At 43.7% G+C, this 24,488-nt stretch overlaps 1 protein-coding gene across 6 annotated transcripts in view; it reads left to right on the top strand.

Annotated features, from left to right (window-relative positions):
- PCYT1B (phosphate cytidylyltransferase 1B, choline) overlaps positions 1 to 24,488 on the top strand; it is a 123,564-nt gene that overhangs the window by 31,094 nt on the left and 67,982 nt on the right. The gene's annotated exons all lie outside the window — the stretch shown is intronic.

Genomic DNA, 24,488 nt, shown 5'->3' with positions numbered 1-24,488 from the left:
CGATGCAGGGCTTTAGAAGGTAGCCGAGAGAAAATTCGGTCCCCTACCAACTACCAACCCCTACCAACAGGAGTCACAGTCAGCCAGGTGGTTAACAACTTCCGAACACAGCAATGCACTAGGTGCTGTAGAGAGAAAGAAAAGAAGTGATCAGCGGCCCCTGCCCTTAAAGATCGTTTCCATCTGATAGAAAGCAGTAGCTTGGCGTGTGGAAGCATGCCAGGACGCCAACATCCCTTAAGGGAACCTTTATGGAAGTTTGACTTTAATATATTGGACTTTCTTAAAAGCTATATTTTATCCACTGAGCAGAAGAAGTACTTCCCAGCAGAGAGTTTTCTGTTAACCCCATCCGATCCCCAACTTAAGACAAGGCCCTGCATTTGAAAAAAAAAAAATTCTAAAACATGCTTTTGATATGGAAAGGATCAGTCTGGTTTTGAAGGGATCTTAAGCTCCCATTGCATATGGTATACTCTAGACTCTAGAGCATTACTATCCAAAATAAAACATACAAAGGTATTTCTAAAAGTTCATGGAAAATATTGATTATGAAAAAACTATACATGGATTTCAAAAAACATTTCTGCACCAAAATAAACTTATCTTTTAACTCTATTTTCTATGAACTTTTGGGAGTAGCCTTGAACCATCTGAGCCACATGTATAATTTAAAGCTTTCTAGAAGCCACATTTTTAAAAATTAAAAACACGTGAAACTAATTTTAATATTACATTTTATCTAACACAATATGTCCCAAGTATTATGTCAACATGCAATCATAAAAATGATTGAGATATTTTGCATTTTTCATATTAAGACAAAAATCCAGTGTGTATATCATACTTGAAACACATCTCAATTCATACTAGCCAATTTCAAGCGCGCAGTGGCTACCTGTAGCTAGTGGGAGTTCAGACACCTCCCCAGTTCTTTTTTTTTTTTTTTTTTTTTTTTGACAGGCAGAGTGGACAGTGAGAGAGAGAGACAGAGAGAAAGGTCTTCCTTTTGCCGTTGGTTCACCCTCCAATGGCCGCTGCGGCCGGCGCGCTGCGGCTGGCGCACTGCGCTGATCCGATGGCAGGAGCCAGGAGCCAGGTGCTTTTCCTGGTCTCCCATGGGGTGCAGGGCCCAAGCACCTGGGCCATCCTCCACTGCACTCCCTGGCCACAACAGAGAGCTGGCCTGGAAGAGGGGCAACCGGGACAGAATCCGGCGCCCCGACCGGGACTAGAACCTGGTGTGCCGGCGCCGCTAGGCGGAGGATTAGCCTGGTGAGCCGCGGCGCCGGCCACCTCCCCAGTTCTATGCAGGATGAGCTCTGAGGGCATACAATGATAAATACTTTTATTTTTTCAATATAAATGTTGTTCTTTTAAAAAATATTTGTGTATTTATTTGAAAGGCAGAGTGTCAGAGAGGGAAAGAGAAAGAGAAAGAGATCTTCCATCCACTAGTTTACTCCCTAAATGACTGCCAAAGCCAGAAGCCAGGAACTCCATCCAGGTCTCCCACGTGGGTGGAAAAAGCTCAAGCACTTATACCATCACCTGCTGCCTACTCAGGCATACCAACAGGAAATTGGATTGGAAGTGGAGCAGCTGGGACTTGACCCAGCACTCCAATATGGGATGCCAGTGTCACAAACAATGGCTTATCCCACTGCAACACAACACTGGCCCCAATAAATACTTTTCACACTGAACAGTACATACATTTATATATATATATACACACACACACACATATATACATATATATACATACACAGAGAGAGAGAGAGAGAGAGAAAGAGAGAGAGAGGCATAAATACAACCATCACTTCATATTTTACACTCTTTTTTTTTTTTTTTGACAGGCAGAGTTAGAGAGAGAGAGAGACAGAGAGAAAGGTCTTCCTTCCGTTGGTTCTCCCCCCAAATGGCTGCTACGACCAGCGCTGCACCGATCCAAAGCCAGGAGCCAGGTGCTTCTTCCTGGTCTCCCATGCGGGTGCAGGGCCCAAGGACTTGGGCCATCCTCCACTGCCCTCCCGGGCTACAGCAGAGAGCTGGACTGGAAGAGGAGCAGCTGGGACAGAATCCGGTGCCCCGACCGGGACGAGAACCCGGGGTGCCGGCGCCACAGGCAGAGAATTAGTCTAGTGAGCCACAGCGCCGGCCTCATAATTTACACTCTTACAATTTCTGTGGTATCCTATTCTGTTTCAGTTAGGAGACTGTTGCAGTAGTCTAGATGAGAGTTAATAAGTTTGCAGCTATGGACAGGCAGAGGGGAAGGAGAGAACTGGCTGCATATGCGAAACCATAAGGGGGTAAATGCCCCAGAATTTGATAACTGAGTCTGAGTTGGGCAAAATAAAGGAAGGGTTAATGAAGACCCAGTTTTATGGCTCCAGCGAGTGAGTGCTGTCACAGACAAGGGAGCACCAGTGGGGAAGAGTTTATAAGAAATGTTGGAGATACTATGGAGACTCCCACTTAGAGGCATCTAGTTAATATTTGGTTCTGGAACTCAGTAGAGAGTACTGAGCTTGAGATAAAGATCTGGGAGACAGCAGCATGAAGGAGATGAAAGTAAAATCGAGGTAGTGAAATTGAGTCACAATTTCTGGCCTGAGAAGGAAGTAGATGGAAATGATTAGCTAGGAAGAATGTCTGAGGATAATCCTACTGCAGGACTAATTCTAGCAAGTAACTGACTCTGAGCCATCCTATCAGGTTCTTCGAGGGAGAAAAACAGAACTATAATTAAAGATACTACAATCCCCTACATGAGATCTGGTTAAATGAATTCATTTTATCCCAGAATATTTCCAGGATGCAATCCTGAGGAAGATCATTTAAACAGCCAATAGAAGAAAGATTATGAAAAGAAGACAGAGAGGTATTTCTCAAATGGCTGAGAAATTGGGAGACCAAGGGCAAGGTAAATTATGTGAAGGAAATGTCCAATGGAACCAAATGCAGGAGAGAGATCCAGTGAGATGAAAAGAGAAAGCTGCTTTTGGATTCAGGGAGAAGAGGTCAGTGGTGTTTTAGTGAAGTGGTAGGGGCATTTGCCAGGTGGCAGTACATAAAGGAACCTCTAGGAGGTAGGGAAGTGGACGCTTGTCCAAGAGGGAAAGCAGAATTCATAGGATGAAGATGGATAAATCAGAGTTGAAGGTGGAGAGAGGCTACCTTTCCCCCTTCCTTCTTTTCTTCCCTTTATCTTTCTTTCCTTCCATTCTTTGTTCTTTCTTTCCAACTAAGATGCCAAAGGTTTTGGCATCATTCTTTACGATGATAGCAACTTACCAATTATACATGGGAAAGAGGCAGAGGGTGAAGGTGGATGGGGCAACAGATGGAGAGAATATCCCTGAGCCTGGAGGTACTGGACTCAGTGGAAGGACTGGCTTCAGGCAGGAAAAGAGATACCCCTCCCTCTGGTTAAGAGGCTAGCAAGGATGGTTTGGGTAAGAAAAAGTTATAAGAGGAAGCAGACTAAAAGCTGAAAGACTCCCTTATCTGCTAGCTTCATTTTTTTTCTGTGAAGGTGGAGGCAAATTCAGAGTGGCTTAGTTCTGGCAGGTGCACAAGTATGATTCTGGGATAGCCCCAGGGTCTTTCATCTCCAGAGGCTTCTAAGCTGGGGGGAGACAGAAGTAGAAAGAATGAGATGCAGTGATGAGAGAAGATGGGTGTGCTTCCTGATGACCTCCAAGGTTCCATACCAAACCTTACCAAAGCAAATCCAGATGTGGCCCACAGCAAAAAGGCTGGAGGCTGGTGACACAAATATACTAAAGCTTGGTTTCAGTGGCGCCTGCAGTCTCACTTTCATCTCAGTTTTGCCACCAAATTACCACGTGGACTTGGGCAAATAGCTTTTCCTCTCTGGACCCCAATTCCACCACCTACAATGAGCTGGATGGATGATCTCTAGTTCTTAGACTGTTTCTAGTTTCTATCTTGACCTGATCCTTCTGCCACAGTCAGGGCCACCCCACTCCTTACCTTCTTTTGTTTTTATCCATTTGAAGTAAAAAACAGCTTGAATGATCTTATGTTACAACACATTGTTTAAGTATGAATAACAAATGTTCACAAAGCACTTTAGAATTTTACATTTATGTTGTACAATTGATTTCTGCTGTCTTCTGCTTTATTCCTGAGATGCGTCCTTAGAAAGACTAAACATATTCTGAATCATATTTGGTAAGCTCTATTCATTGTTTAAGGAAATCTATACTGAATCTTTTCATACTGTAAACAATAGTGTCCTGGTTTATCTATTTCATAAAACTGAAGTTTGCAACACTGAGCTTTTTTGAGGCCTGAAAAATAGCATACGGAATAGCTTTGGACTAAAGTGGCCTTTTTAAACTAACTGCTATCCATCTAAGCTTGATGCTAGGGGTGGAAGTATAGTGATGAGTTAGGCCATAGACCTGAAACTCTCGCATCTTAACCTAGTGCATGCACAGAGCTTCTCGGTGATCCCTGGGTAAATTAATGTAGAAAAAGTGTTATTCCATTTGTCCACTGGGGGCAGGATAAAAAGGAGAAAGCCAGGAAGAGAGGAACAAACCAAGGCATTGCAAGCTAGGCCTATTTTCTTCCAATAATCTCCGAGGTAACAGCCTTTACCTTGCTAGGATCTGATTACCCGTTGCTGGCCTCAGACCATAGCATTATTGTTTTAACATTCCTACCTTCCTCTTTATCCCAGCATGAACTGGGTTGTATGGGAAGCTGGGGAAGCTGACCTTGCTTGGGGATAAAGAGAGAGTTTAGCACTCAACAATCTTGAAGGCAGACTTGAAAACACAGTGATTAGAAAATAAAGCAGTTAGCCCTGGTTGTGTGTGCCTGTATAATAATGTGCAGTGCCACACGGGGCTAGCCTATTGAGCAAGATTCATTTTCATATAATCTCCTCCCTCCCGCCAAAGTCTCTGACTTTGGTGTTTTTGTTTTCCACTCAGTAATTCATGCACGCTGAACCTGACATCAGTGCAAAGGGATGCTGGGGTATTTAAACTGGCATTTAAAAAAATAACAACAGCAATAATAGGTTAATAGAAACATCGTGAATGATGTGTACAGTCTATTGCCAACCAAATGATGTTGACAGCCCATTCCTGGTACACACAGACTTCTGTGCTTCATCTCTAGTGTGCCTAATATTGCTTGTAGGCACAGGCACATAATAATAAATTTTATTATACCTCCAAATTGTTTAGTTATAAGGTAATTGTTCTATACTGGGTTCGAGACTATTCTCCATGGGCAAGGTGTGTGTGGGGGGATGGAGCAACCATTCAACAATTCATAGTATATACTGTGTTGAATGCTCTATTTATGTTATCTCATTTTTTAAAAATTAGAGGCTCACAAGGTCTGGTCATTTTTTTTTAAAAAAAGATTTACTTATTTTAAAGGTAGAGTTAGAGAGAGGGAGAGGGGGAGAAAAGGAGAGAGGGAGAAAGGGAGAGAAGGAGGGAAGGAAAGAGGGAGGGAGGGAGGGAGGGAGGGAGAGAGAGAGAGAGAGAGAGAGAAACACCTACCCAGAGAGATATTCCATCCTCTGGTTCACTCTCCAAATGGCTGCAATGGCCAGGGCTGGACCAGGCCTAAGCCAGGAGCCAGGAGCTTCTTTCAGGTGTCTCACATGGGTGCAGGGGCTCAAACACTTGGATCATCCTCTGCTGCTTTCCCAGGTGCATAGGCAGGGAGCTGGATTGGAAGTGGAGTGGCTGGTAGTCGAACCAGTGCCCATATGGGATGTCAGAGTCACAGCACCGGCTCCCAGGTCCAGTCATTTTAAAAAAGAAATTTTATTGATTTATTGGAGAGTTAGGGAAAGAAGAGAAGTACAGAGAGAAACTCCCATCCATTGATTCACTTCTTAAATGTCCACAGTGGTTGGGACTGGGCCAGTCTGGGAATTCAATCTAGGTCTCCCACATGGATGCCAGCAACTCAACTACTAAAGCCTTCACTTGCTGTTTCCCAGGGTACACACTGGCAGGAAGCTAGAATTGGGAGTAGAGCCAGGACTTGAGCCTAAGTATTCTGATATGGGATATAGGTGTCTTAACAAGTGTCTTAATTTTTTGGCCAAATACCTGCTCCTATTTTCTCATTTAACCAGGTTATAGACCCATGAAGTAAGAACTACTGTTCTTGGGGTGGGCATTTGCCACTTGTGACACCAGCATCCCATATTAGAGAACATGAGTTCAAGTTCTGGCCTTGCTCCTGATTCCAGCTCTCTGCTCCTGTACACCTTGGAAGGCAACAGGCAATGGCTCAAGTAATTGGGTCCCTACCACCTACATGGAGGACCCAGATTAAGGCCTGCCGCTGCCCTGGCTTCTGTGGATATTTGGGGAGTGACCTAAAGGATGGAAGATCTCTGAAATCTCTCTCTCTCTCTCTCTCTCTCAAGTAAATACAATAAATAATTTTAAAAATAATTAGTATTCCTGATATCATAAGTAATGAAACCAAGAATTGAGTAATTTCCCAAAGATCAGATGCTAACTAGTTAGGCTGAGATTTAAAATCAGGCTTGTCTGAATTCTAAAGTCCAGTTTCTACTACACACAATTCTCAGGCATCAATGAGCAAAAAGTTGCCTGCTCAAGCACCCAGGTGATTCAGAAGAAAGATATTCTTGGACGCGCTTTGAGAGATGCTGTATTTAGTCCTCCCGTGTTGCAGCTTGTACTTTCAGGATCAGGAGTAGAAACAAATCAGATGGCTGGGCTCTTTGTAGTAAAATTAGACATTCAAAATCAATATGTTGACCCAGCAGTTGCACTCCTAGGAAACTTGCACCCAGGGCCACCAAAAACTAATATTAGTATATTTTGGTAGCATTATTCATAATAATCCCAAACTGAAAACTACCCAATGTTAAGCACAGGCAGAATGGATAAATGGATTGTAATGTATCTGAACAATATAATGCTGTACACCAATGAGACTGAAGAATGTACAACCATCTGTAGGAATATGGATGAATCTTACAGATATAACATTGAATGAAGCCAGACACAAAATAATATATATTGCATGATTACGTTTCTATGAAATAAACTAAGCAGGGAGCCAATGCTGTGGCACAGTGGGCTAAGCCTATGTCTTGGATGCTGGCATCCTACATGTGTGCTGGTTCAAGTCCTAGCTGCTCTACTTTCAATCCAACCCCCTGCTAATGTGCCTGGGAAGGCCCAAGTGCTTGGGTCCATACCATCCATGTGGGAGACCTTGATGGAGTTCTGGGCTCCTAGTTTTGGCCTGGCCCAGCCCTGGCCATTGTGGCCGTTTGGGGAGTGAACCAGCAGATTTCAGATAGATAGATAGATCGATAGATCTCTTTCTGCCTTTCAAATAAATAAGTCTTAAAAAATAAATTAAGCCAAGCTTATCTGTATTGTTAGAGGTCAGTGTAGTTGACAGGGCATGGGACAGATGCTGGCAGGAGTCAGTTACTTGATTTGATGGTTATGTATACTAAGTTCGTGAAAATTTACTGTCTATACTTTTCTGTATGTGTATTATTCTTTAGTCCAAAGTTTAGACAAATTCTGACCACAGTAATGGAGAAAGAATACAGTGCACAGCATACGTCCCATTCCCAAATAACTGTGGTGGTCTAACAGACAACACTCTGAGGAATGATACCAGGTTCTACATAAATTACAGCTCTTGGCCACTAACAGAGCTTCAACATGCTCAGCCCTTTTAGCAGCCAGGGTATCCAGCTCTGAAGAGACTTAGGAAAAGCCCTTGAACTAAACTTGCCTTTTTTTTAAGATTTATTTATTTGGAAGGCAGAGTTATAGAGAGGCAGAGGCAGAGAGAGAGAGAGAGAGAGAGAGAGAGAGAGAGATCTTCTATCCAAATGGCAGCAACGGCCAGAGCTGGGTTGATCTGAAGTCAGGAGCCAGGAGTTTCTTCCAGGTCTCCCACATGGGTACAGGGCCCAAGGACTTGGGCCATCCTCTACTGCTTTCCCAGGCCATAGCAGAGAGCTGGATTGGAAGCGGAGCATCCGGGACTCCAACCAGTACCCATATGGAATGCCAGCACCAAAGGTGGCAGCCTTACCCGCTACGCCACAGCACTGGTCCCAGCTTGCCTTATTTCTAGGACCAGCTCAGCCCTAGTCAGGTAATCTGTGAATTAAAATCCATGGCCCTCAATTTGTATGCTCTAACAAGGGCTTGTCCTTTTCAGACAGTTTCTAGACTCAGAAGGAAATGGTTAGCTGTGAGAGTGCCTCAGAATAATCCTGCTACAGGGTGGGTTCTAGAAAAGATCTGGCCCAGAGCCATTCTATCATGGTTTCGGAGAGGGAAAAATCAGAACAGCTGAAATGAAAGCTATTACAATCCTCCTTATATCTGCCTATCTCTACATGAAATCTGGCTAATCTACTTGCCCCATAATCTTCCAGGAAGGAACCCAGAAGAACAACATTTAAAGAATCAGTAAAGAAAAGGTTATGGAAAGAAGACAGAGAGGTACTTCTCAAGCAGGTGGGAGACCAGAGGTCTAAGAGCAAAGCAGTCACCTCATTGGTAATTACACTTCCACAGTTTTCCTATAAAGAATAACTTTTGTTAAAGAAGTAATCCACTTTATAGAATATATCTTCTTTGGAACAGCTTTCTTTTAGTGGCTCAGAAAAAAAGGTTTTGTTATGGAAATAGACTCTAGCAAATACTTCAAGCTGAGACATGATAGAAATATCTGTACTTCCATCCAACTGTATAGCAAACCTCCCACACTGCATAATTTGTTCTAATGCTTGTTTCTTCCAATCTTCAGCAATGTTTTCTATATGTCTTCTAAATATATTTGCTGACAAAGGAATGCATTTCAGTTTGACATCAATTTTTTTCTATGCGTTAGAGCAGCTAGTTTTACTGTGGCATGAAGAACAGATGTTTCTGCAATGGTATGGGACTTTTGTCTTTTTCTGTATTGGATTATAGAAACCCAACAAAGGCTTCTAAACATTTATCCTTATATGTAGCAGGATGCTGTAAAGTACTGGATTGAGTAGCACATGACTTGAAGCATTAAAACTTGAAAAAATCAAGAGATTTGGCTTCATGTTCAAAATGCTTCAATTTAAAGTATCATGGTAATAACAATACCATCATTAGCTAATATCTCAAGGCACAATATATGCTCCAGGCAAGGTTTAATGCTAATGGTGGCAGATATTTTGATTAGACTGTCTTGTCAGATCAGATCAGGTCCTTATTGTTCATACCTGATAACGCGACTGATGCAGAACCATACTGGGAGTAGAAGGGTCAGCCCTGCCATTTTCTTCTTTTTCCTGAGCTGGTATTATTTTTGCTTCCTACTGCATTGCAGGAAATGTTTTAAGCCACCTGCTGATTTTATAAGCACTGCTGTAGTTACAACTAGATAATATAAACCACAAATGTATTTATGAAAGCCCAGGTGAACTGCCCTATATTGTGATAAGCTGAAAGCAAATGCAACTGTCAGGAGGCTCAGGCCACCCAACATTTACTCCTCCCTTAGGACACCTCGTATACTTTATAGTGACACAGATAGGATGCCAGTGTAAACTTATGAATTAGACTTAGCTGTTAGCAATGCTTCCTTTCTTGTTTTTTTTTTTTTTTCTTTTTGACATGAACAATAAATACAAACACAAGTCTTGCTCTCCAGGGGGTTATCTTGCCCATCCCAGCCCATGTTAGAAAACACTGATCTAGAAGTTCTAAATATTACCCACGCATGCAGCTATTAGGAAGAACGAACTGCATTTTCAGACTGCACATTTGGCTCCCTGCAGAGATAGGTTTTGGTGCTGGGACTCTGCCTTGTATGGAGGGCACTATGGAGACAAACAGAAAGAACAGGACTCCTTTATTGGGAAATGTTGTTGAGTGTGGACATCTATGCTATAGCATCACCCAGCATGCCTCTTAAGGTGGTACCATGGGAGGAGTTTCTGTCGGAACTCAGCATCAGGAAATGCTGTGCTTTTTCTTTCTTTCTTTTAATTATTCATTTATATTTATTTGACAGAGAGAGAGAGAGAGAGAGAGAGAGATCAAATTAATTAAATTAAATTAATTAAATTAAAGAATAAATTTTTATTTATTTTCATTTTATTTGAAAGTCAAAAAGACAGACATCCAGTGGTTCACTCCCCAAGTACCTCCAACAGTCTGGGTTGGGCCAGGCCTGAGCCCAGAGCCCAGAACTCAATTTGAATCTCCCAGTGAATGGCAAGGACCCAAGTACTTGAACCTCCCAAGGTGCACATTAGCAGGAAGCTGGATCAGAAAGCAGAGCCACGTCATGATAAAGCGGCTCACTAGGCTAATCCTCCGCCTGCGGCGCCAGTACCCCAGGTTCTAGTCCTGGTTGGGGCGCCAGATTCTGTCCCAGTTGCTCCTCTTCCAGTCAGCTCTTGGATGTGGCCCAGGAAGGCAGTGGAGGATGGCCCAGGTCCTTGGGCCCTGCACTCGCATGGGAGACCAGGAGGAAGTACCTGGCTTCGGATCAGGCACAGCGCTGGCTGTAATGGCCATTTGGGGGGTGAACCAACGAAGAAAGGAAGACCTTTCTCTCTGTCTCTCTCTAACTCTGCCTGTGCAAAACAACAACAACAACAACAAACCAGAAAGCAGAGCCAGTACTCAAACCAGGCACTCTGATAAAGGATGTGCATGTACCAAGCCCTGTGCTTTTTCTTAATACGTATTTTGTTCTTTGCAAAGGATACCATTAACTTTGTTTTCCTCTTTGCTATGACTGCTGAGAGCTTAAAGCAATTTCTGTGATCCACCTGTCTGAAATGTAGAAGTATGATATGCATTCCTGCTTGCCCATTTCACCCCGACCTTTTTTTTTTAATCATATTTTCTCCTTAACCTCACATCTTTAAGTCCTTTGGGGAAGGAAATGGGATATGACTATAACTTAAGATTATTATTGATGTTCATTATAAATTCCTAAAGTTCAAAGGCCTAAGGAAAAAATGATTTAGGGTATGGAATTTCTTAACTCTAAGTGAAAAATATTTGCTATTGGTAATAGCATCTATGCATTTCATTAATCAAAGATGGCATTAATTAGAGCCGGCATTGTGGCATAGAGGGAAAAGCTGCTGTCTGCAGTGCTGGCATCCCATATGGGCACCGGTTTGAGTCCCAGCTGCTCTGCTTCTGATCCAGATTCCTGTTAATGAGTCTGAGAAAGCAGTGGAAGATGACCCAAGTTCCTGGGCCCCTACATCCGTGTGGGAAAAATGGAAGAAGCTCCAGCCACTGTAGTCATTTGGGGAGTGAACCAGTGGATGGGGGACCTTCTCTCTCTCTCTCTCCCCCTTCTCCCTCTCTGTAACTTTGCCTTTAAAAAATAAAAAAGATGCCATTAATTTTAAGTTGCATTTCTATTTGGGAGTGCTACAATGTGAAAAAAGGGGCCAACACTGATTTTAAGACAATATTTATTGTAAAATCCCTCAAATATCAAAGATATTAAAATAGTGGATGGGTGGGGAATGGAATGTGCATTTTAGAATCAATGGGATTTCATGAGAGTCTCACAGGCATGGGAAGCCACAACACGGTGGCAAAAACGACCTGAATGAAAGATCTCGGTGAACAAGATCCCAGCAGAAAGAACGGGCCATCAAAGAAGGAGGCACCTTTCTCTGAAGGGAGGAAGGAACCTCCACTGTGATATGGCCTTGACTAAATAAGTTCAGAGTTGGTGAACTCAAGAGGCTTCCATAGCCTTGACAGCTCATGGCAAGAGCCTCGGGTGATTACTGACGTCATAAATAAGAGTGCCAATTGTTAAATCAACAATGGGAGTCACTGGGTACAGGCTCCCCACGTAGGATCTCTGTCCTTAATGTGTTTTAGTATGAGAATTAACAGAAAAACTACTAGTCGAACAGTACTCTATATCTTGTGCGGTTGTATGGGTGCAGTCTGTTGAAATCTTTGCTTAGTATACACTAAGTTGATCTTCTGTATATAAAGATAATTGAAAATGAATCTTGATGAAGAGTGGGATGGGAGAGGGAGTGGGAGATGGGATGGCTGTGGGTGGGAGGGAGGTTATGGGGGAAAAAGCCACAATGATGCAAAAGTTGCACTTTGTAAATTTACATTTATTAAATAAAAAAAAGAATCAATGGGATTTGATTTTATTTATAGTATTAAGTGTCTTCTAGCTGTTTGAATTCACTGCTATGAGTTTCATTTTTTAAATGATTATAAAGTCTCATGTTTATTTTTTAAAAATAATTTTATTTATTTATTTATTTGAGAGGTAGAGTTATAGACAGTGAGAGGGAGAGACAGAGAGAAAGTTCTTCCATCCAGTGGTTCACTCCCCAAATGGCCACAATGTCCAGAACTGTGCAGATCCGAAGCCAGGAGTTTCTTCCGGGTCTCCCATTCAAGTACAGGGGCCCAAGCACTTAAGCCATCTTCTACTGCTTTCCCAGGCCATAGCAGAGAGCTGGATTGGAAGAGGAACTGCTGGGAGTAGAACCAGTGCCCATATGGGATGCTGGCACTGCAGGCGGAGGATTAACCTGCACCACAGCGCCAGCCCCTGCTATGAGGTTGAGGTTGTTGGTTTTTTTTTTTTTTTTTTTTTTTTTTTTTTTTTTGTGACAGGCAGAGTGGACAGTGAGAAAGAGAGACAGAGAGAGAAAGGTCTTCCTTTGCCGTTGGTTCACCCTCCAATGGCCACTGCAGCTGGCGCACCACGCTGATCAGATGGCAGGAGCCAGGTGCTTCTCCTGGTCTCCCATGGGGTGCAGGGCCCAAGCACTTGGGCCATCCTCCACTGCCTTCCCTGGCCACAGCAGAGAGCTGACCTGGAAGAGGGGCAACCGGGACAGAATCTGGCACCCCAACCGGGACTAGAACCCGGTGTGCCGGCGCCACAAGGCGGAGGATTAGCTTAGTGAGCCACGGCACCAGCCTCTGCTATGAGTTTCTAAAGAAGGTGACCATAGTAGGGGGTGAAGAGGGGGAGTTACAGGTGATGGGTGGTCAGTTTTTTAAAAATATTTATTCATTTATTTGAAAGGCAGAGAGAGAGAATCTTCCACCTGCTGGTTCACTCCCCAGATGGCCACAACAGCTGGAACTGGGCCAATCTGAGGCCTGGAGCCAGGAGCTTCTTCTGGGTCTCCCAAGTGTGTGGTAGGGGCCCAAGAACTTGGGCCATCTTCCACTGCTTTCCCAGGTTCATTAGCAGAGAGCTGGATCAGAAAAAGAGCAGTTGGGACTCAAACTGGTGCCCATACGGGATACCAGCACTGCAGACCTTCTATGTCATACTGTAGGCCCCAGGTGGCCAATGTTTGAAGGAAGCCTGTATCCCTAGGGCATAATAAAAATTCTGATCCTTGATTGTCAGAACAGTAATGTGTTCCCATACTGATTTACAAAACTGAGTTCTAGAGATGGACGTTTGGTGCAGCAGTTGAGCTGCTTCATGTCAGAGTGCCTGCTCTCAAGTAAATGGCTCTACGTTCTGCTCCCTGTTGCAGCTTCCTGCTATTGCACACTCTGGAAGGAAGCAGGTTAGGGCTCAAGTAGTTTGATCCCTGCCACTCACATGTCAGGCTCAGAATGAGTTCCCAGCTCCCTGCTTTGGCCTGGCCCAGCTCCAGCCATTGTAGGCATCATGGTAGGAATTAACCAGTAGATGGGAGATCTCTCTCCCTCTCTCTGCCTTTTTTTTTAATTTTTATTTTTTTAATATTTTTTTATTTCACAGGTAGAGTTATAGACGGTGAGAGAGAGAGAGAGAGACAGAGAGAAAGGTCTTCATTCCTTTGATTCACTCCCCAAATGGCCGCTACAGCCGGTGCTGCGCCGATCCGAAGCCAGGAGCCAGGTGCTTCCTCCTGGTCTCCCACGTGGGTGCAGGAGCCCAAGCACTTGGGCCATCCTCCACTGCCCTCTCGGGCCACAGCAAAGAGCTGGACTGGAAGAGGAGCAGCCGGGACTAGAACCCAGCGCCCATATGGGATACTGCCAGCACCACAGGCAGAGGATTAACCAAGTGAGCCACGGCGCCAGCCCCTCTGCCTTTCAAATACATTTCTATAAATGGAGTTCTTATGAGGGAACTTTAAATAAAGCTGGAAAATGTGATTTCTAAAAGACACTGAAGTTAATTTTTAACTGTGCTACTATTTTGCATTTAACCAACCTCAAAATACTTCTCAACAATAGAGAAAATGGGCAAAGGATAGATTATTCTCAGAAGAAAATACAAAGGGCTAATAAACATGTGAAAAATGTTCAATCTTTCTTGTAATCAAAATAATGCAAATAGAAGCAGCATGATGCCATTTTTTGGTCTATAAAATTGACAAAGATAATACTCCGTGCCGGTGAGATGGCAGCAAGATAGGTGCTTTCATACACTGTAATGTGAGTGTAAATGATACCGCTTTTGTGGAGAGTAATTTACCAATACATGTTAAAATGTTCTTCAAATATTTATCTTTAGAATGTTTATACCCCTGATCTAACTACCTCAGCTTCTAGGAATCTATTATAAGGAAATAATCAGAGGTTCAAAATTATGTTTGAGTACTATTTGTATTAGTAATAAATAAATAATATTCAACATTACAGAAATATTTAAATTATGATTTTTCTTTAAAAAAAAAGATGTGCTTATTTGAGAGGCAGAATGACAGAAAGAGAGGGACAGACAGGGTGAGAAAGAGATCTTCCATTTGCTGGTTCACTCCCCAAATGGTTGCAACAGCCAAGGCTGGGCCAGGCTGAAGCCTGTAGCCTGTAGCCAGGACCTCTGTCCTGGTCTTCCACTTTTGAGGCAAGGGCCCAAGTATTTGGGCTATCTCCCACTGCATTCCCAGGTGCATTAGCAGGGAGTTGGATTGGAAGTGCAGCAGCTGGGACTTAAACCAGCGCTCTTGTTCCAGTGTCACAAACCATGGCTTAACCCACGCCACCACAGTGCTGGCCCGTTTGATTTTTCTAACCAGTGGAATGTTTTACAGCTATTATAATTACTGAGGTAGAAAATTCTTTAATGGCATGATAAAATAATCATGAGATTGAGCAAAATAAAACCACCTATGGCAGTAAGAGTCCCGAGCTGCTAAGGTGTATATATGACATATCTGAAAGCCTGCAACGAAATATAGAGTTAGCAATGGTTGTCTCTGGGAAATGTAATTGTTGGTGACTTTTGTCTTTCAACTCAGTGTTCCAAGTGTTCTGTAATACATAACAGGATAATTATAAGAAAACATTGTGAAACATTGGTAAATGTATTGTCTTGTTGAGTTTAGAATCCGTCTTTGTTTGAATGTCTCATCTGACAGCAGTAGACCTCTCTTCTGTCTGCATTCATGCCCATAGCTGAATGAGTATATAATTAGTAATAAATGAATACTATCCCGATGGCTTTAAACATCATTTCTTTTTTTAAAGATGTATTTAGTTATAAGTCAGAGTTACACACAAAGAGAAGGAGACGCAGAGAGAGAGAGGTCTTTCATCCAATGGTTCACTCCCCAATTGGCCACAATGGCCAGAGCTGCGCCAATCTGACGCCAGGAGCCAGGAGCTTCTTCCTGGTCTTCCCATGTGGGTGCAGGGATCCAAGCACTTGGGCCATCTTCTTCTACTGCATTCCCAGGCCATAGCAGAGAGCTGAATTGGAAGTGGAGCAGCCAGGTCTCAAACTGGTGCCCATATGAGATGCTGGCACTGCAGGAGGTGGCTTTACCCACTATTCCACAGTGCCAGCCCCTAAATATCATTTCAATTCTGTTGACTTCTATACCTCTATCCCTAGCTTAGTCCTCTCTTCCAAACTCCAGAGTTGCATATAGAACTCTCTCCATGACATCTCCACTTGCAAATCTAGGAGGCATGCCAAACCAAATGCTGGAGAACGGAATCCTTGGTGCTGGTGATGTCCCTCCCACCTGGACCTTTTCCTGTGTCTTCCTGTCCTACAGCACGGCAATGCTGTCTTTCCAGTTCTTCAGGCAGATATCTTTGGAATTACCTGGACTCCTCTCACACTGTACATCCAATCTATTCCAAGTTTTATTTATGTAAAATCTAGCCAGAATCTGACCACTTCTCACCATCTGCATTGCTACTGCTCTCGCTCCAGCCTCTATCTTATTTTGCCTGTTTATTACACCAGAAGCCTCAGTTATTTTTTTGGACTCTACCTTTGACCTCTTATTGTTTATTGGTAACATATCAGCAGGAGTCCTGTTAGAGCTAAGTCATATCATATCATGCCTTGCTCAAACCATCTAATGGCTCCCAATTCCCTGCAGTGAAAGTCAGTCATTCCCAACCCCCCCCCACACACACACACACTGGGCGCCTCCCATCCTCTCCCTTCCTGTCTCATTTCCCTGGCTACATCTCCTACTACTTTTTGCTCACTTCCTCCAGGCACACTGGCCTCCTAGTTATTCCTGGAAGAAGCCAGATGTGCTCCTGGCCTTTGCGCTTGCTGTTTTCTCTGCCTGCAGTGTTTTTTCTCCAGAGCTTTCTCCATGGAGCTTGACTGATCCTTTATATATTTACACATCTATTGACTCCCTTGACTGTGCTACTTACAGTTACACCACCTACATTCTCTAGTCCCCCTTCTAGCCTAATTATTTTTTATAGCACTTAATCGCTTTTTGACATAAAACATCTTTTGTGTTTTCTGTTGCTGTTTATTATTACTATGTTATGAGCACAGATGTTTTTGGTCTGTTTTGCCTACTTATGCATCCTCAGAAGCTAGAACAATGCCTGGCACACAGTAAGCATTCAGGTAGTGCATGTTGGAAAAATGAACAACGCCCAGGGGCAGGCATTTGGCCTATCAGTTAAGACACCAGTTAAAGGGCCAGCATTGTAGCACACTGCATAAGCTGCCACCTGTGATACCAGCATCCCATGCGGGTACTGGTTTGAGTGCTGGTTGCTCCACTGCAGATGCAGCTCCCTACTAATGTACCTGGAGGGGAGCATAAGATGGCCCAAGTGCTTGGGTCCCTGCCAGCCATGTGGGACACCCAGATGGAGTTCCAGGCTCCTGGCTCCTGGCTTCAGCTTGGCCCAGCCCTGGCCATTGTGGCTATTTGGGGAGTGAATCAGCAAATGGATGATCTCTTTCTCTCTCTCTGTAACTCTGCCTTTCAAATGAATAAAAGAAATCATTTATAAAAGAAAGATGCCAGTTAAAAGGCCTGCATCTCCCATTGGAATACCTGGATTCTATTCCCGGCTCTGGCTCTTGACTCCCAGCTTCTGGCTTCAGCTCTGGTCCAGACTCACCTACTGCAAGCATTTAGGGAGTGAACCAGCAGATGGGAACTCTCTGTCTCTTGTCTCTCTGCCTGTCAAATAAAAATAAAAGGTACAAACACTAAAAAAACTTTTATTAAAAATGAGTAATATGTAGATAATATGAAAGCAATTTAATTTTTAAAAGCTCAAATGAGGGGCCGGTGCTGTGGCACACTAGGTTAATCCTCTGCCTGCCATGCCCGCATCCCATGTGGGCACCGGTTCTAGTCCCAGTTGCTCCTCTTCCAGTCCAGTTCTCTGCTGTGGCCCGGGAGGGCAGTGGAGGATGCCCAAGTGCTTGGGCCCCTGCACCAACATGGGAGACCGGGAGGAAGCACTTGGCTCCTGGCTTCGGATTGGCAACCATTTGGTGGGTGAACCAACGGAAGGAAGACCTTTCTCTCTGTCTCTCTCTCTCTCATGGTCTGTAACTCTGCCTGTCAAATAAATAAAATAAAATCTTTTTAAAAAAAGCTCAAATGAGTTTTTAAAAAAATATTTATTTATTTGAAAGTCAGAGTTACACAGATAGAGAAGGAGAGGCAGAGAGAGAGAGAGAGAGAGAGAGAGAGAGAGAGAGAGAGAGGTCTTCGATCTGATGGTTCACTCCCAATTGGCTTCAACAGTCAGAGCTGCGCTGATCCGAAGCCAAGAGCCAGGAGCTTCTTCCAGGTCTACCATGTGAGTGCAGGTGCCCAAGGACTTGGGCCATCCTGTACTGCTTTCCCAGGCTATAGCAGAGAGCTGGATTGGAAGTAGAGTAGCCAGGACTCGAACCGGAGCCCATATACGATGCTGGCACTGCAGGTGGTGGCTTTACCTGTTACGCCACAGTGCTGGTCCTGCTCAAATGAATTTTAAAGCTTTATTTATTTATAAATAAATGCCTGTAATTGCCCTAGTTGGGAACAGAAATATGGGGCTAGAAACTCAATCCACGTCTCACATATGGGTGGCAAGAACCCAGTAACTTGGGCTGTCACAGCTGCCTCACAGGGTCTGCATTACCAAGAATGCTGGAGTCAGGAGCTGTAACTAGTATCGCACTGAGGTACTCTGATATGGGATATTGGCCTCTTTTTTTTTTCTTCTTAAAGATTTTATTTATTTATTTGAGAGGTAGTCACAGACAGAGAGGGACAGACAGAAAGGTCGTCCATCTGCTGCAAGGGCTGGAGCTGTGCAGATCGAAGCCAGGAGCTGGGAGCTTCCTCTGGGTTTCTCACATGGGTACAGGGGCCCAAGCACTTGGACCATCTTCTATTGTTTTCCCAGGCCATAAGCAGAGGGCTGGGTCAGAAGAGGAACAACCAGGACATAAACGGGTGCCCATATGGGATGCCGGCACCGCAGGTGGAGGCTTAGCCTACTATATCACAGTGCCAGCCTTGGATATAGGCATCTTAATCAATGTCTTAATCACTAAGCCAAATGCCTGTCCTTCAAATGAGTTTTAAATATTCCATGTACCTGGGAATCATAATTTAACAATTTATAGATAATAATTGTCATTTTTTTAAAATATCCCCCTCTTTTCTATAACTACTCCCATTCTTCTACATGTGCAACATCTGAACCTACATCTCTAAATTCACAGGAGACAATTCTTTAAATTTACTTTTCCATTATGTACATTTCATGTATGTGTTCCCATTATAAAAATAAGGCAAAATAGCCAACGTATGTGGAATAAACAATGAAAGCATTCCCTCATTGTCTCTCCAGAATGCTACCTTCTTTCCCAGAGACAACCTTAATGTGTATCCTTCTAGGCCAATGGTAGAACTTACTGTGATGACAGGAGTATTCTGTATTTGCTGTGTCCAGTATAGTACCCATGATAGCCACACATGGTTACTGAGCACTTGAAATGCGGCTAGGACTGAGACACTCTTTTTAATTTAATGTAAATCAATTGTGATTTGAATATAAATAGAACCTGGCTACTGTATTAGCACAGTTCTAAACTATTTCCATGCAATTACCTTTCTCTCTCTTTCCCCTCCTATAAATGGTATCATACTATACATATTGTTTTCTGACTTGCTTTTTGCACTCAACAAAATGTGTTAGAAATCATTTCCTGTTAGTACATGTCTGTCTTACTGTTTTCAATGGTGCCTGTCACTTCATAATGTGTGCACACCTTACTTAACTAAATGAAAAATGGATGTTTCTTGGCACTGAACCATGTACTGGGCCTCTTTTTGCTCCACTTCAGTGACATCTGTTGGTGAGGCCTTTGCACCAGCTGCCTAATGTGAGATTGTACATAATCAATGACACAGTCCAACAATCTAAGAGTTTACCTGCGGTAGACCTATGGCCAACTGTACAATCTTTTTTATTTTCCTTTCCTCTCTATTTTCAAACAGAGTAAAATATTTAAACTCCAAATTAAATCAAGCTTTCATAAAATATGGGAAGAGGAGCAGCTGGGACACGAACTGGCACCCATATGGGATGCCGGTGCTGTAGACAAAGGCTTAGCCCACTATAGCACTGGCCCCAGAGACTCGTAAATTCAAACGGACACAGGAAGATGAGATTTTGTGATATCTTTTTGTGATTCTGGATTTGTAGTGCTACACCTGCTGAGTCCTGAGGCAGAATGCCTGTTCGGGAGAAATGGACTCCGGAGCCCTGTTCTTACCTCTTTTGCATATGCTGATTAAATTGTTCTGTGCTTGTAACATTCTTGGCTACTGGAAGACATTCTGGAGGTGGTTATAAACTTTGTAACTATGGGCAATTACTTTTCAACTGATCTCCTTGCTTTTAACATGTCTCATCAACGTTGGCTAGCTAATGTCTGTTGAGTCTGGCATTATAGTGCTGGACACAGATGCTGTATAAGCAAGGCCATGTCACAGACAGATCACTGACATAGACCGATCACTATAAAGGGGAAATTTGAAGAGAGATTAATAAAGGGACTATTTACAAAAGTATGCGCAGGGTTTCAGGAACCTCAAGGACCAGGCCTAGAAACACTGGGGTTGCCATGCCCCTAGGCTTTCAGTGCAAGGGGTGTGTGTGGTGAACATAACCTCACAGAGAGCTATATAAAGAGAGACCTCTCACAGGAACCATGAATTCTAGTCAAAGGACAAAAACACTGCTTCTTAGCAGAGAGGAAGCCAAGGAGATAACACCCTGAGTTTCTTCTTGTGCTGCCCACCATGCTTTTCATGGACCCAGTCCAGCTGGAAGCAGGAGAGCAAGGGAGCCCATTGCTGCAGTCCATGTGGGAAGCCATACAGAGGAGTGGAAATGGACAGGAAGAGATTAGATTATGGTGAGGCAAAATGGTATTTATCATTCATACATTATTTCATTTAGTTTTTAAAACAGCTTTCTGAGGTAGATCTCTTTATTATCCCCCTTTCATAGGTGAGAACACTGAAAGTTACAGAAGTTAAGAACCAGCAGTTTTCTAAAAGTCAGATTTTAAAAAGTCAAATGGGTATATTAAATAACAGAGCTAGGATTTGAACTCAGATCTGTCTGACTGAATTGAACCACTGCAGTTAAAGAGTGGCTAAGCTTCAACAAGCAACTCTGCAGTAGACCTTCACCATCAGTAGTCCTATGTTAAGTTCTCACTGGTTTATCAGCCTGTTGTCTGATTGGTCCAGTCATCAGTGATGCACACTGCACAAGTACAGGTTCTATCAACCATTTTTTGCACTAAAGTAATATTTGTATTGTATATTTTATGCAGTACCTAATAGTTTTTAGGTAAATATTTGATGATGTCTAATTGAAAAGATTCCGCAATGAAATACCCAACATATCATGTCTTCCCCTTTAAAAAGCCTGATAGGACTATGGCATTGGTATGGTACTATGGTACAATTTACACGATGAGAACTTGTGTGACAAACAGGAAAAGTATACACAGGCAGTTCCTGGGTGTTATTTAATCCTAAATTAGGTAAAAAGAAGTCTTATTGTGGCCTAGCTCTATGACCATGATCTGGCAAGGCCATTGGCACACACAAGCTGCAGGATGCTTGGACAGGGCTTTTTTCTTTTTTTCTCTTTTTTGGACAGGCAGAGTGGACAGTGATAGAGAGACAGAGAGAAAGGTCTTCCTTTGCCGTTGGTTCACCTCCCAATGGCCACTGCGGCCGGCGTACTGCGCTGATCCAAAGCCAGGAGCCAGGTGCTTCTCCTGGTCTCCCATGGGGTGCAGGGCCCAAGCACTTGGGCCATCCTCCACTGCACTCCCTGGCCACAGCAGAGAGCTGGCCTGGAAGAGGGGCAACCGGGACAGAATCCGGCGTCCCAACCGGGACTAGAACCCGGTGTGCCGGCGCTGCAGGTTGAGGATTAGCCTATTGAGCCGCGGCGCCAGCCTGGACAGGGCTTCTTAACCCTTTAAAATACCTATTCCTTTTTGCAAATATAAAATCTCATATGCCTCCCTAACCCCGAATTTGGAATGTGGCTCCCAAGGGGGTCACAGTCTAGCCTCTGGTGACTTTCCCCAGTCCAGAGGCTTAGTTTCAGTGATTTGCATGTTGAAAAGAGTAGAACTTTTGTCAAAATAGGACATTGTTCAAAATTGAACACACCGGGGCCCACGTTGTGGCACACTGGGTTAAGCCACAGCCTGTGATGCCGGCGTCTCATATGGGCTCCACTGCATGTCATGGCTGCTCCGCTTCCTATCCAGCTCCCTGCTATTGTGCTTGAGAAAGCAGCAGCAGATGACCCAAGTGCTTGAGCTCCTGCCACCATGTGGGAGACCCAGAAGGAGCTCCTGGCCATTTGGGGAGTGGGCCAGTGGATGGAAGATTTCCATCTGTCTGCTCTCTTTCTCTCTGTTTCTCTGTCTCTCTCTCTCCCGCTCTGTAACTCTTTCAAATAAATAATCTTTAAAGAAATTGAATGTGCTTTCCCAACTAATATTTTCTCCCATTCTAAAAGGTCCACCCTTTACTCCAGAAGATTGCGGCCCCAGAGCCAATTCTGTTCCTTCCTCTATCAATCCTCTCCTCCATTTACTCACCTTCCAAGTGTGTAGCATCACAGTAAACCTCTGGCATGTATTAATAAACACAAAGGATGTGACCTGTGTTGTTAGGGTCTAAGCTGAGGCTTGCCAGAAACTACCCGGGAGTCATTTAACCTGCTTCACGAAGACTGGGTAACATATGACCATGCGCCTTTCTTTCTACAATTAATTATCTAGCGTCCCCCTTCTCCAGTGAGCAGGAAGAGCTGTATCTCCTCTTTGAGGTCTCTCCATTCTAATTGTTGTAGAATCCGGGGAGTTTGCTCAGTTCAGAAGGAGCCACAATGTTAACTGAGTCAAGGGACTGGCCATTGCTGTTGTTTCTTGCTGTCACTTGGTGTCACTGTTGGAAGACAGGTCCTGCACCATTCAGTGGAAATAGTACCTACCTCACAGAGTGGAAATGAGCAAATACACTTAAAGCGCTTAGCATATACATGGATACATGGCACTACGTAGGCACTCACAGATTTTGCTATTATGTTCTGTTACTGGGCCTAGACCAGAAGATCCTTGGAAGCATCTTGGCTTTTGCAAATGCTAAGGACTGTCTGGACCTTGGTCCCCTGCAGGTTGCTTGACAGTGGGATGCCAGGTTGGCCCAGTCCATGCCACTGCCGGGAACTTCGGGCTCTCTTACTCCCAAATGTCTGGAGGTTGGTCCCTCCTCTTATGTGGGTGGGACACAGCAAAAAATTTCCGATAAATAAAATTGTTTGTTCTGGCTCAGCGTAGGAGTTTTTTTTTTTTTTTTTTTTTTTTTTTTTTTTTTTTTTTAAATTGCAATCTGGAGGCACCTGGACTGAGGAACTACTGCCTCAGGTCATTATTGGTATCTGGGTCTTAACCAGGTCTTCCTGAAAAAGCTGAAAGTTGACTTTCAAATTAGAATACTCTGCCTTGCTTTGGAAGACAATGTTCAGGGAACAAGACTGTGCCTTATTTATTTTTGCATTCTCCCCATTCCAAGTCCAGTGCCTTGCACTGACAAGAAATACCCCTTCTCCAAGTCAAGTGCTACTGAAGATGCTCCCATATGCATGAGTACACATGCAAGTGCACTTGCACACTTAGGACTTTTCTCTGCCTTCCATTTCTTATGTCCTCCCTTTTCTGGCATTGGATCAGGTCCCCACCCTGGTGCCTAACAGGTTTCCCAAGGGACGTCATGAGTGTCCATCATTGCCTCTTGAGCAGGAGCTATGGTTAGGGCAAGAAATGTATTTGACTTCTTGTGCTCTTTTTTTTTTTCCAGCTTTTTTATTTTTTAATAAATGTGAATTTACAAAGTGCAGCCTTTGTATTGTTGTGGCTCCCCCCCAACCTCCCTCCCTCCTGTGGCCCTCCCCTCTCCCACTCCCTCTCCCATCCCGCCCTTCATCGAGTTTCATTTTCAATTACCTTCATATACTGAAGATCAACTTAGTATATACTAAGCAAGGATTTCAACAGGCTGTACTCACACAACCACACAAGGTATAGGGTATTGTTCGACTAGTAGTGTTGTCTTTAAGTTTCATAGTAAAACACATTAAGGACAGAGATCCTACGTGGGGAGCCTGTACCTAGTGACTCCCGTTGTTGATTTAACAATTGGCACTCTTATTTATGACATCAGCAATCACCCGAGACTCTTGCTATGAGCTGTCTAGGCTATGGAAGCCCCTTGAGTTCACCGACTCTGAACTTGTTTAGTCAAGGCCATATCACAGTGGAGGTTCCTTCCTCCCTTCAGAGAAAGGCGCCTCCCTCCTTGATGGCCTGTTCCTTCTGCTGGGGTCTTGTTCACCAGGATCTTTCATTTAGATTGTTTTTGCCACCGTGTTGTGGCTTTCCATGCCTGTGAGACTCTCATGGGCCTTTCAGCCAGATCCGAATGCCCCAAGGGTTGATTCTGAGGCAGGAGTGCTGTTTTGGGCATTTGCCATTCTATGAGTCTGCTGTGTGTCCTGCTTCCCCTGCAGGATCATTCTCTCCCTTTTAATTCTATCCTTCATTATTTGCTTACACTGGTCTTATTTGTGAAATCTCTTCGAAACTTACCCTATCTTTTTGATCGGTTGTGTATTTATACTTATCACTTTACC

This window comes from Oryctolagus cuniculus, chromosome X (assembly GCF_964237555.1).
Source record: "Oryctolagus cuniculus chromosome X, mOryCun1.1, whole genome shotgun sequence".
Lineage (NCBI taxonomy): Eukaryota > Metazoa > Chordata > Mammalia > Lagomorpha > Leporidae > Oryctolagus > Oryctolagus cuniculus.
This window is presented reverse-complemented; position numbering and strand designations above follow the sequence as displayed.